General features: G+C 43.8%; 1 pseudogene; it reads right to left on the bottom strand.

Moving 5' to 3' along the window:
* Window positions 1–11,443, bottom strand: part of LOC145393383 (alpha-L-fucosidase-like) — a 29,024-nt pseudogene extending 17,581 nt beyond the window's left edge.
* Between the last annotated feature and the right edge of the window lie 389 nt (window positions 11,444–11,832).

The following is an 11,832-nucleotide window of genomic DNA, read 5'->3' on the forward strand; positions in this document are numbered from 1 at the left end:
ACACACACACACACACACACACACACACACACACACACACACACACACACACACACACACACACACACACACACACACACACACACACACACACACACACACACACACACACACACACACACACACACACACACACACACACACACACACACACACACACACACACACACACACACACACACACACACACACACACACACACACACACACACACACACACACACACACACACACACACACACACACACACACACACACACACACACACACACACACACACACACACACACACACACACACACACACACACACACACACACACACACACACACACACACACACACACACACACACACACACACACACACACACACACACACACACACACACACACACACACACACACACACACACACACACACACACACACACACACACACACACACACACACACACACACACACACACACACACACACACACACACACACACACACACACACACACACTTGCCAGACAGAGTATTTCCTTTGACAATTGAGTTACAGGAGAGATGTATCAAACCCTTACCATGTACTGTCTGCTCCAGGAGTCGTTTTACCCCCTGCCACCCCACTCTTACTGATGTGGCAACGGCGTACTGCTCGCATGGGTAGGAGGCAGACAGCAGAATTTTTTTTTTTTTGTATATATAGTCTAATACAGTAAATCGACATATCAAGACGCGGTTGAATGTTCCACGGAGGATATAATACAGAATGGAATCACTGTGAGGGTATGTGGTGCTACTTACAATGAATAATGCTGCCTCTGATGAAGAAAGTGGTGGCGAGGTGGAAGAGGTAGGGTGATGGAGGGGGTGAGGTAAGGGAAAGGAGAAAGGGGGGAGGGAAGTCAGGAGAATGGGGATGTGAACCGAAGTGGTGGTGAAGCATCGAAGCACCGTGAATGGGAGACGAAGGGAGGAAGGGAAGGGGAATGAAGCTGTCCCACGTTTCCACTGGGTTATAATGGGTAATAGTGATACTGTCCTAGCTCCCTTCCGTCATTGTCTTACATGCCTCTAGGGGGAGAAGAGTAGGAGATTATGGGGACATCCAGGCCCTAAAAACTCACAAGGCCTTAGTAATCGTAAACTGTGAGGTGTTCGTAACCTTGCAGTTCACAAGTTGTTTTGCCGCTTCATTCTCACTTCGGCATTCCCGTTCTCCTGACCTGCCTCCCTCCCCCCTCTCCCCTCCCTTACTGTGGGTAACACCACATCACCTTACAGAGATTCCACATTATATTATATCCCCGGTGGGTCATTCGACTGCATGTTAATATGTCGATGTACTGTATCACAATACTTAATACGAAAAATCTCTGCTGTCTGCCTCCCACCCACACGACTAGTACGCCGCTGCCACATGAGTGAGAGCGGGATGGCAAAGGGTAACATGGTCCCCGAAGCCGACTGTACTCCTCCGTAAATACTTCATCCAGCAAAATCCCTGTAAACTCTACCTTCACTGACCTTCATACCTTGTTTTCTCACACATTTATCTTATCCATCCAGCTTCTTCGTGGCTTACCGTATCTCCAGTCACCTTTGAACTCACTCACATAGACCCTATTCTTCTCATTTCTTGGTTCTGGAGAGAGACGCCTTCATGTGGTGGCACTGATATAACTACGTATAAACTGCACGGTTATACACAAGCCGCTCAACTAACTCCCCATCCCCTGGAAGGAGGATGGTGGACTGGGCTGTGACAACTTAAGCCTGCAGTCACTGGGTTCACTTTTCAGATGAGCCTGGTGCAACAACAACAACAACAACAACTACGACAACAACAACCCTACCTACATGTCTCTTCATGTGACCATATTGTCTAATCTCGCTCCTCTACATTATTATCAACAGGCTCCTTACTCCACATCTTTCGCGAATCGCGTTATATCTCATGCCCTTCTTTCTATGCATTCCACACACATTCCCCAATAGTCCCAGATCCACTACTATTACTTTCTCATTCTGTCATGCATAGTCCCACTTCCACTGCCTTTACTTTCTACTTCGTGCATTCATACCATTACAAAGTCTGACACTGATACGTTAATGTGGGTACTAACACACTTTCATGCCATCCTCTTGCAGCCTCCACACCCAGTCCTCTGTTTTATATCAAGACATTCATTGCACCAACTACATTTCCCTCTGCTCTCCTGATTAACTCTAGGACTAACACAGCTGAGTCAAATCATCTGTCAGTAGCTGGAATAGGAGTCTAGAGTTGTCCCGACCATGACATGACTAAAGGAAAAGGAATGAAAAATCTCAGGTTCCCATGCATCTCACTCTCAGCTGAATAAAATGGCCTGGTGTTAGTTGAATAAAATACCAGGGCTGCTCCGATTATGAGAGGGTTAAAAAAAAAGCTGTCTGACTTACCAGCTCATACAACTCTGGCATGGTTTTCCTGGTCACAAACTCGTGTGTTTGGAAGCTGTTCTCTTTGTCCTGCAGGAATAAGGGGTTGAACCATTCGAATAGGGAGTGGTACAGCCCGAAGTGGATGTGTGGGGCCTGGGACCTGACAGCAGCAGCAAGATCACCTGAAACAGAACCTTGTGATACATATTGGTTACCTTTTTAGACGTTGGGAGCTTGGGAATAGATAGGAAAAGCCATATCACCTCCAACAGAACGTTTTGATAAAGGTTTGTTACTTTTTTAGATGTCAAAAGCCAGAGAAAGGATAGCAGATGCAGAAGACCAGAGTGTTTCTTCTTTAGGATGTGACAGTCCGGCAAAGGATAGCAGATGCCGAAGATCACAGGTGTTTACTGTTTTAGATACTGTGAGTCTGGCAATAGTTAGCAGCCGCCATATCACCTGAAACAAAAGATTATAGTCAGTGTTTGCTCCCTAGGACATTTTTTCATTATACTCTTGCCGTCTCCAAGTTGTTTTATTCGGGTTACGAGTGTTACAGCCAGAAGTGGATATGTGCAGCTTGGAAACGGAAAGCAGCTGCAAGATTACCTTAAACAGACGGCCATTATAGAGATTTTACTCCTTTAGATATGGTAAGTTCGGCCAAGTGGAGAAGGTGGAGAATGAGAACTAACTAGAAGAGTGTATGTGAGTGAGTGAGGTGAAGGGCAGAGGGGAGAGGGAGATCAAGGATGAGATGGAGGGATGGAGTGGAGGAAGGGCAAGCGAACGGCAGAGGACAGGGCGACATGGAGACTACTTGTTTGTGGTTACCCCTTACGGGATGAAGGCGTTTAGCTATACACAGGTAATTACATTGCCTGGTAGAGGATATAAGGCCACATCACCAGCAACAGAAGACAGGAAGTGTTAATATGTCCTAAAAGGCTAAAACTATGGTGCAGTGTTTCTATGAAGGACATGCTATGGAAGGAACAACAGAGAAAAACCAACGCACTCACCCACAAGGTCTCTCTTCGGCCCAACATCCATAGCGTTCCAGCCCCATGATCCTTTAGAAGGCCAGAGAGTAAACCCTTCGTGGTGTTTACTGGTCAGCACAACATAACGCGCACCAGAAGCATCCAGAATCCGGGCCCACTCCTCAGGATTATAAAACTCAGCGGTGAAATCCCGGGCGAAGTCTTGGTACGTGAAATCAGGCCGATAGTTGTTCTTCATGAAATTCACGTACGCCTGGTTCTTGTCATCTGTGGAATGGTAGGATAAAATTACAGGTTGACAGATGTAGTGTTTGGATTACAGATTTTAGTTACTTTGAGGCTTGACTATGGTGCTTTTTGGTTGTGTGGAATAATAACTAAAGACTAAATGGCTTGACTCGTTTCCAGTAGCCGCAGAATGACGGTTTTGGCTTAGAGACTTGACATGTGGGATGATTTACACTTACGCTGAATTATAACTGTTTTTAAAGTAATTACTGATGCCGGCTAGAACGCTATGTTATGGTCCCAGTGTCTAACATTTTCAGCATTATTTTACTCATAGGGCTTTAGGAGTCTTCAGTAAATTTCTTGATCATTTGCTGGGTACAGATACAATCACCTTACCTTGCCAGAAATTCCAGAACCACTCCGAACCAAAGGAAGGGACGGAGAACACGCCCCAGTGGAGGAAGATGCCGACTTTTGCCTCGTCATACCAGCTGGGCAGAGGGCGGGAATCCAGTGACGCCCAGTTCGGTTGGTACTCGGCTCTCACAACACACACTGAGTGCAAAGTGAAAGGCTGATATATAGGGAGTGGTCCACGTAGCACGCATCTCAAGTCTCGTGTGTTGCGGGGATGCTTCGGTCTGCTGGTGTAAGGGACGTTGATATTTTGGGTGTAATGTAGAAATACTAATCAGCCATGCAGTCAGTGGACGTAAACACCAGTCGCTACAGAAATGTGGTTCTTATCCTTTTTCGGTATTCGTACCGTTGGAGTTTTCATAATATTTTCCCGCACTCCTTAACAAAAACTGACTTTAAAGTAAAATATATGAGATTCAGAAAGCTATTTACTTCTCCATCCCCCCCAAAAAAAAAAAATGGATCAATAGGATATATATACATCTAAGAAATGTAAATCATTTAATTACCATATTGAGTCAAAACTGGATATTTTTGCTGAAATATCATTTACCTGGTTACAGTTCAGTAACGGTTGTATTACAGCACCCATCCTACACAGAAAACACCGACATCTTAGCTTATTATTATTTTTATTTTTTATTTTTTTTAGGCGATGACAGGGTGGGATTTCTTTTTCTTCTCTATTTTTTTTTTTTTTTTCGTTGAAAGAGGCACACACTTATCATTGCTTGCACCCAAATGGTTTCTTGCATTGTTTTCATACGTAAGCATAATGAAAAACCTACCTCACAAATGTATGTGATGGCAAACGGCGCGAGAACATTCAGAACTCTCTCTGTCAACTGTGGGAATGATCTCAGTTGAGCATACCAAACCTTATCTGGTTGCGCTGATTCAAACTCCACTCGGACATTACTGTTTTATCTTCAGCCCAACTAAATCCTATTTCATCTGATCGCTGTCGCTTATGGAATCCAGGTTGAAAAGCAAACTGATCACTTATCCGTCTCTCTGACACTGAAACCTCTCAATGGTGGCACAAAGTTACTGAAAATCTGTCTATCTACCGTATCTATGGTATATATATTTTCAGTATCAACATAAGTATAACGTTGCATTTGTCGGTGTGTCTAGTACCCCTGGCTTTAAGGTTTCGTATTCCTTAGGGGCACACGTACCCCTGATTAAAATCCAATCGCTACAAATTATGGCAAAGGTTATGGGAAGTACTGAATGAGGTCTTCTACGAGTATCACTTTTGCCATCACCAGAAGACTGTACTCAGCTTATCGGAGATATCTCACAGGAAAACTGGTTCGCAGAGTTTGTATGTTGCCTTCACTTCTACTCTATTCGGTATAAACTCCTCTGGTGGCGCAGTAGGTAAAATATATATGTCCAGGTGCTAAAGAGGTACCGTTAACATGGACACAGAATGGATAAATAACATATAAATATAAAACCCTCTCATGCCTGTATCAGTATTCTCCTCCAGCTAAAACCAAGCGATTTTAATTCATCTGAGAGCGAGTCAAAGGAGTCTGGGAGTGCTAATACTTCGTACCATCACAATCGTCCATCTCATGAACTGGACGATTTTAGTACTGTAGCCCATCTAACTTAGGACACTCTTCTTCTTCTTCTTCTTCTTCTTCGTTTCGTCTTCTTCTTCTTCTTCTTCTTCTTCTTCTTCTCTCTCTCTCTCTCTCTCTCTCTCTCTCTCTCTCTCTCTCTCTCTCTCTCTCTCAGCATTAAAAGTCGCACAGGAGGCTTCATCGCGCCTCTCCTTAAGCGATTTATTTTGTACAGTACACCTAAACAGTCTCGTCTCAGCTGTTTACATTGTTTTTATACCTGTCATATTTCTCATCAGTGACATACAAGAAGATGCTGGAGGATAAGGTGAGAAATAAATCGCTGAGTAAAGGGTGCAACGAAGCCTCCATCCCCAGTTAGAAGACCTGAGTCATACGGGTTTGTGAAAGTTAATGTGACAGAGAAATAAACTGATAAAGACTGATAAGGAAGAGATACCAGAGTCTATACCCTATTCACTCTAACTTGGCCTAAAATTATTACCTCTCCAGCTTGATTACTGAGTTATTGCGAGAGATTAACATTAGAGTATGATGCTAGTCGTGAAGGAGTGGTAGGGAAAGGATTTAGAGCCGTGATATTGGCTTTTTCTGCCACTGAGCTACGTGGAATAATACCTGAAGAATGGCGAATATCTGGGCCAAGCTAAAAGGAAGAGGAAAGTGATGGTGAGGTGTGGTAGGGATGACGTGTTGGTGGTCGTGTATTGTGGTAGTGGTTGTGGCGTGCTGTGGTAGTGGTGGTGTGGTGTAATTCACCGGGTCGGTCAGGATCACTTGATGGTCGTGACCGTCAGCTTTTACCCTCCCGGAAGGGAGCTGAGAGCTCATATAGTCCGATCTAAGGGCAAGGCTAAGGCTGTGATCTTCACACACGCACACACCCGTTCCCTTGCTCAAGGGGGACAGTAACCACCCACTTCGTCAGTGAAACCTTTCGCAACCTGAGCGAGGCGCGAACTCCCGTCCACCAGTTGGCAAGCGAGAACGTTACCACTGCACCAGCGATCGGTGTGTGGCAGTGGTGGTGTGGTGGTAATGATGTGGTAGTGTGGTAGTGTGAGGTGGGGATAAAATCATACTAAGGGGGTGATCTGTGTCGATGTTCTCGTTTCCTCACTATTGGACCCAGCATAGTCACCACTTAACATTAGTAAAAGAAAACGGGGTCGGACAAATTTGACGCATCTGTATGTTAACACTGTGACAGGCGGAGGACTAGCGTCTGTGTGTGTGTGTGTGTGTGTGTTTTATTTTTTGGAGGATCTAGTATAATATATTGCATTGCTGATCTAGTGTTCGTCGACTATAGATAGCTGTAGATTTTGATGGTATGTCATTTAATAAGATATAGGATTTGTTTACTGTGAAATATGAATGGCCATCCAAACCCGCGACCTGTTAGACGAATTCATTAAATATATAGTGTGGGTGTGGGCCGTTTCGTCTTATTACTATTATTATTATTATTATTAGTTTGCAACTCCAGGCTCATATGAATGTGAACCCACTAGACTGCAGGCTGAAATTGTCCTTCTTCTTGCAGTCCACCATTCTCCTTTCACAGGATGACAGACCTGAGGGACCTTTGTGTAGCCAGGCAGATCCACCGCCCAGTTATATCAATGCCACCAAGTGAAGGCGTCCCTCTGCGGCACTATAATAGGACTGTATGGCACACAGGTTTATCATACTGTACGGTCTACCCATACAAAAAGAAAAATTTAAATGAGCTAAAAGAAAAAAGCGAAAAACAAACTACAGAGTATCTGGCAACATCTACGATACTACAGAAGGACTCTCTCTCTCTCTCTCTCTCTCTCTCTCTCTCTCTCTCTCTCTCTCTCTCTCTCTCTCCCCACTTACCACTGTTCAGGACAAAAAGATGTCTCTCTTAGGGCAAGTTAAAGATGATACTAATACTAATACTAATACTAATACTAATAATAATAAAGCCACATCTCTTTAAGGAAATACTCGTACCGGTATGAAGCTTAAAGGGGGAGGGGGAAATGACTTGGCACCAAATTCTAACTTGTTATACCTAATATATCAACTTTGAAAAGAGCAACTTCAGCCTGCAGTCCACCATATTCGCGTTACAAATGAACCTGGGGCTACAACTACTACTACTACTACTATTACGACACCACCACCACCACCACCAACAACAACAACAACAACACCTACTACTACTACTACTAGGGTACTACTACTACTACAGTTTTCATTTCACACATAAAGCGTTGCCAAAATGCCGAACAATACATGCCCACTGCCAGTACAGATCGTCTATAAAGAGGGTGGAAAAAAAAATATATATATAAAACCAACTTGGCACTGGTTAGGGACGCCTTCACGCGATGGCAGCGATATGACCGGCGGTGGAGCTGCCTGGTTATACAAACGTCCCTCAGTCCCCCCCCCTACCCCCTAAAGCAGGATAGTGGGATGGGGAAGGAGGGCAATTTCAGTCTGCAGTCTTCCGGGTTTGTGTTGTAGATAAACATGGGCCTACAACAACAACAACAACAACAACAACAACAACTACTACTACTACTACTACTACTACCACTACTACTACTACAAGCAGCTTTATTCATCAGGTATTTTATGATGCTCGTGGAGACCAGCCAAACCCCTTTCTTGATTTTTGGCGACTATTTTCCTCCAAAGAAGTACGATTTGTCGCCACCTCAACCTACTTTGGTGTGGTAGGCATGGTAGTATGGCTTGTGGTATAGTGTGGTGGTGTGTGCTGGAGTGGTAGTGGTGGTGTGGTAGTGATGGTGTGGTAGTGGTGGTGTGATGTGGTTGTGTGGTGTGATGTGGTAGAGTGGTGATGGTGTGGTGGTGGTGGTGTGGTAGTTGTGGTGAGGTAATGTAGGATGATAACGTGGTGTGGTAGTAGAGGTAGTGTGGTATGGTAAGCTGTGGTGGTAGTATGGTGTGGTGTGATGCATTACTAGTGTGGTGTTGTAAAGAGGTGTGATAGTGTGGTGTGATGTGGTGGTGTGGTGCAATAGTGTTGAGAGGAAGAGTGGTATGGTAGTGTGGTGTGGTAGTGTGTTCTAGTGGTGTGGTGTAGTTTGGTGTGATAGTGTGGTGTGCTACTGTGTTGGTAGTCATGGTGGTGGTTATGTGGTGGTAGCGGTAGTGTGGTGTGGTAGGTTAGGTTGGTGGTGGAATGGTATTACTGGCAATGTGGTAGGACAATGTGATGGCAGTGGCTGAAGTGTGGTGGGTAAGGGTGGTGATTGTGGTGGAGTAATGGTAGTGTGGTAGTGGTGGTGTTTGTCCTTTGTCTGGTAGCTGATAGTCTCCCCCTTCTCCCCCCACCCTCGTTCAGTTCACCAGCACTACCACATACACTCCTGTTTGCTTTATTTACAAAGATTTCAGTGCCTCGTAAACACGTCTCCCTCTTGTTTACTTAAATCCACTTAAATCTCTATTTTTTATATGCATCTGTTGTTGCTATTATGGCTCAAGGATAACCCGGAAGTGTATGCGGTGGACTACAGGCTCAAACTGTCCCTCCTCCTCTAGTTCACCATCCTCCTTTCGGAAGATGGGGTACTGACTACTTCAAATATCAATAGAACTACGATGCCCATTTTTTCAGGCTATACTTCAACATACCCGCCAGCTCACCATCATCCCAGTTCATCCAGTATACCTCCCTGCCTAACACATATCACTGAAACAAATAAATAAATAAATAAAAAAGAATGAATGAATAAATACTTAGATACATAAGGAGCAGCCAAGGTACTGAATTTTGGTGCACTCCTCCGTTCACATAATCTGGAATGATCTGTACATATTTGGCTCGATGTAATGGTTTTAAAAGAATGAGAAAAGGACCTGAAAGACTTGAAAATCTAACACACACACACACACACACACACACACACACACACACACACACACACACACACACACACACACACACACACACACTGAGATTTCTTTTGGCATATGACTTCCTTGATGAACCTGGAACGACTTGAAAGGATAAAATATTTTGATTGATTTGCCTCTGAATTAATCTACTTGTGTCTGAACATTGCTTTAATAAATTATACTCATTCTAAGCCCCTCTTGTTCGTTTTTTCTAGGGAAGGGCAATTTCTATGTGGGATGTCAGCCTTTGATTCTCTTCTTGGAATATAAAAGCTGACCTGCATGATGTGAAAGAGGTTAAGTTAACGTGGGTTGGAAGGAGGAACACAAAATATGACAACGAAATCAGGACAAGGACGCTGGTTATACAAAATGCACTGTCCGGGGAAGGAGAAGAATGATGCAGAGTCGATGATTTAGCACCAAATACGTGATGTAAACAACTGCCGTGGATCTAAAGCGCTTGACTTTTTCGTTTTCTCACTTTAACATATTTCCAGGACATTTGTTTATATTTGTGCGATCTCCAATCAACGTTTTTCAGCTTAATAGAGTCTTCGAACTGGCAACCATTATATATATATCATTATTTCGTTATCTTCGCTATGAAACATTCCCCCTCGGATGGATGATATGGTCTGGCGATCTCAGAAATAAGTCAAAAATATGTCATGGATTGAGGGGTAATAATTTTACCTACAAAATAACTGCAGTGCTGACTCCGGTAAACATCTGATGAAATAAGGTACAGTCGATCAAAATATTGAGAGAGAGAGAGAGAGAGAGAGAGAGAGAGAGAGAGAGAGAGAGAGAGAGAGAGAGCACACTTCACGCGAGTGTGACACCCCACGTTCATAAATTTGGTTGCTATAAATTGCTTGCTGTAGAATTCCTGGTTAGCACTCTTAACATATGCATATTCGGACAATGGAGTAACTCGGAATATCACACGCAGTACGGGTCATTTAGGATATCACCGGACCCTTCCAGCGCGATAGCTTTTGATCGACTGTACGATTAACAGGTAAATAACGACGGGAATACCAGTAACACAATAGCCGAAATACCACGATAATTCCTAATATGCGAGTGATGACAAGTAACGTTAATGAAGAGAATCAGTCGTTACCAAATGTCGGATATTATCTTTATCTCCCATTTCAATTTCCATTCACTAAACACAGCATGTGGGTCTGAAAGAGGCTTCGCTACACATTACATGAAGCACGAAGCGGTGCCAAGGCACAGCAATCCCGCCCCAGGCAGTCATTTTAGTGCCAACGTATAAGATGTCTAGTCAAAGATGCCACATATCAAATTGGGAAAAAATCGGGTGAAAACTGACAATTTTATGCCCATTTGAAAATTTAGGCCCGACCCACCTGACACTGAACCTCCTATGGCTGACTGGGGGGTGACCTCCCAGATGTAATGAGGCATGTTACAGGATGCAGTTTTGAAAGATACACCTTTTGGTTTTGGTTTCATGTCGATCTGACGAGTTTGAAAGGAGTTATGGCAAAAAAAAAAAAAAAAAAAAAAAAATTCCCCCCCCTTTTTTTTTTTTTTTTAAATCTTTATTTGGCCTACAGCCTGGGCCTTGGCCTAATTTGGATCAAAAATTAATCGGGCGATCATAAGGTTATAGCCCATCATCCCTGAAATTTTTTAGTCAAAATCGCTTCAGTAGTTTTCACGTAAAGGTGTTAACAAACACATACAAACAAACAAACCGAGTGGAAACAACACCCGTCCCCTAGCCACGTCGGGGCGGGGACGGGTAATGAGGAAAAATTGATTGGCTAAAGGAGGCATAATATTGAGAGGAAAAACAAACAAAAACAAAAACAGCGTAAGTCTTGACATCAGGAGAATGGTGACGAGTTGACACTGAGCCGAAATCAAATGTAAACACGGGCTGGAGACAAGTGGATCTTACGCAGATTATTTTTCCTCAATTTCTCATTTCACTTAACACTTACCAAATAAAATTAGGGCTAGGATGCTTCATTATATTGTGCATTGGGAAAACTTACGAACACTGAACTGACTTGTAACACTAAGAAATAAACGACACGGATACCAGCAATGGACTGACCGAGGAAGCAAGAGATGAAAAATATACACCTCGACATCCTGGGCAAGTGAGGCTGGCGACTGACAATGACCAATCCATCTCTCATGTGACCCCCTTCCCCCATCCCTCCCCACGCTGCGCAGACTCACACTCATGCTTGTATTCACGGCGCAGACAC

Source organism: Coenobita brevimanus, chromosome 24, assembly GCF_032717465.1.
Source record: "Coenobita brevimanus isolate Jiangsu-jjx chromosome 24, ASM3271746v2, whole genome shotgun sequence".
Classification (NCBI taxonomy): Eukaryota; Metazoa; Arthropoda; class Malacostraca; order Decapoda; family Coenobitidae; genus Coenobita; species Coenobita brevimanus.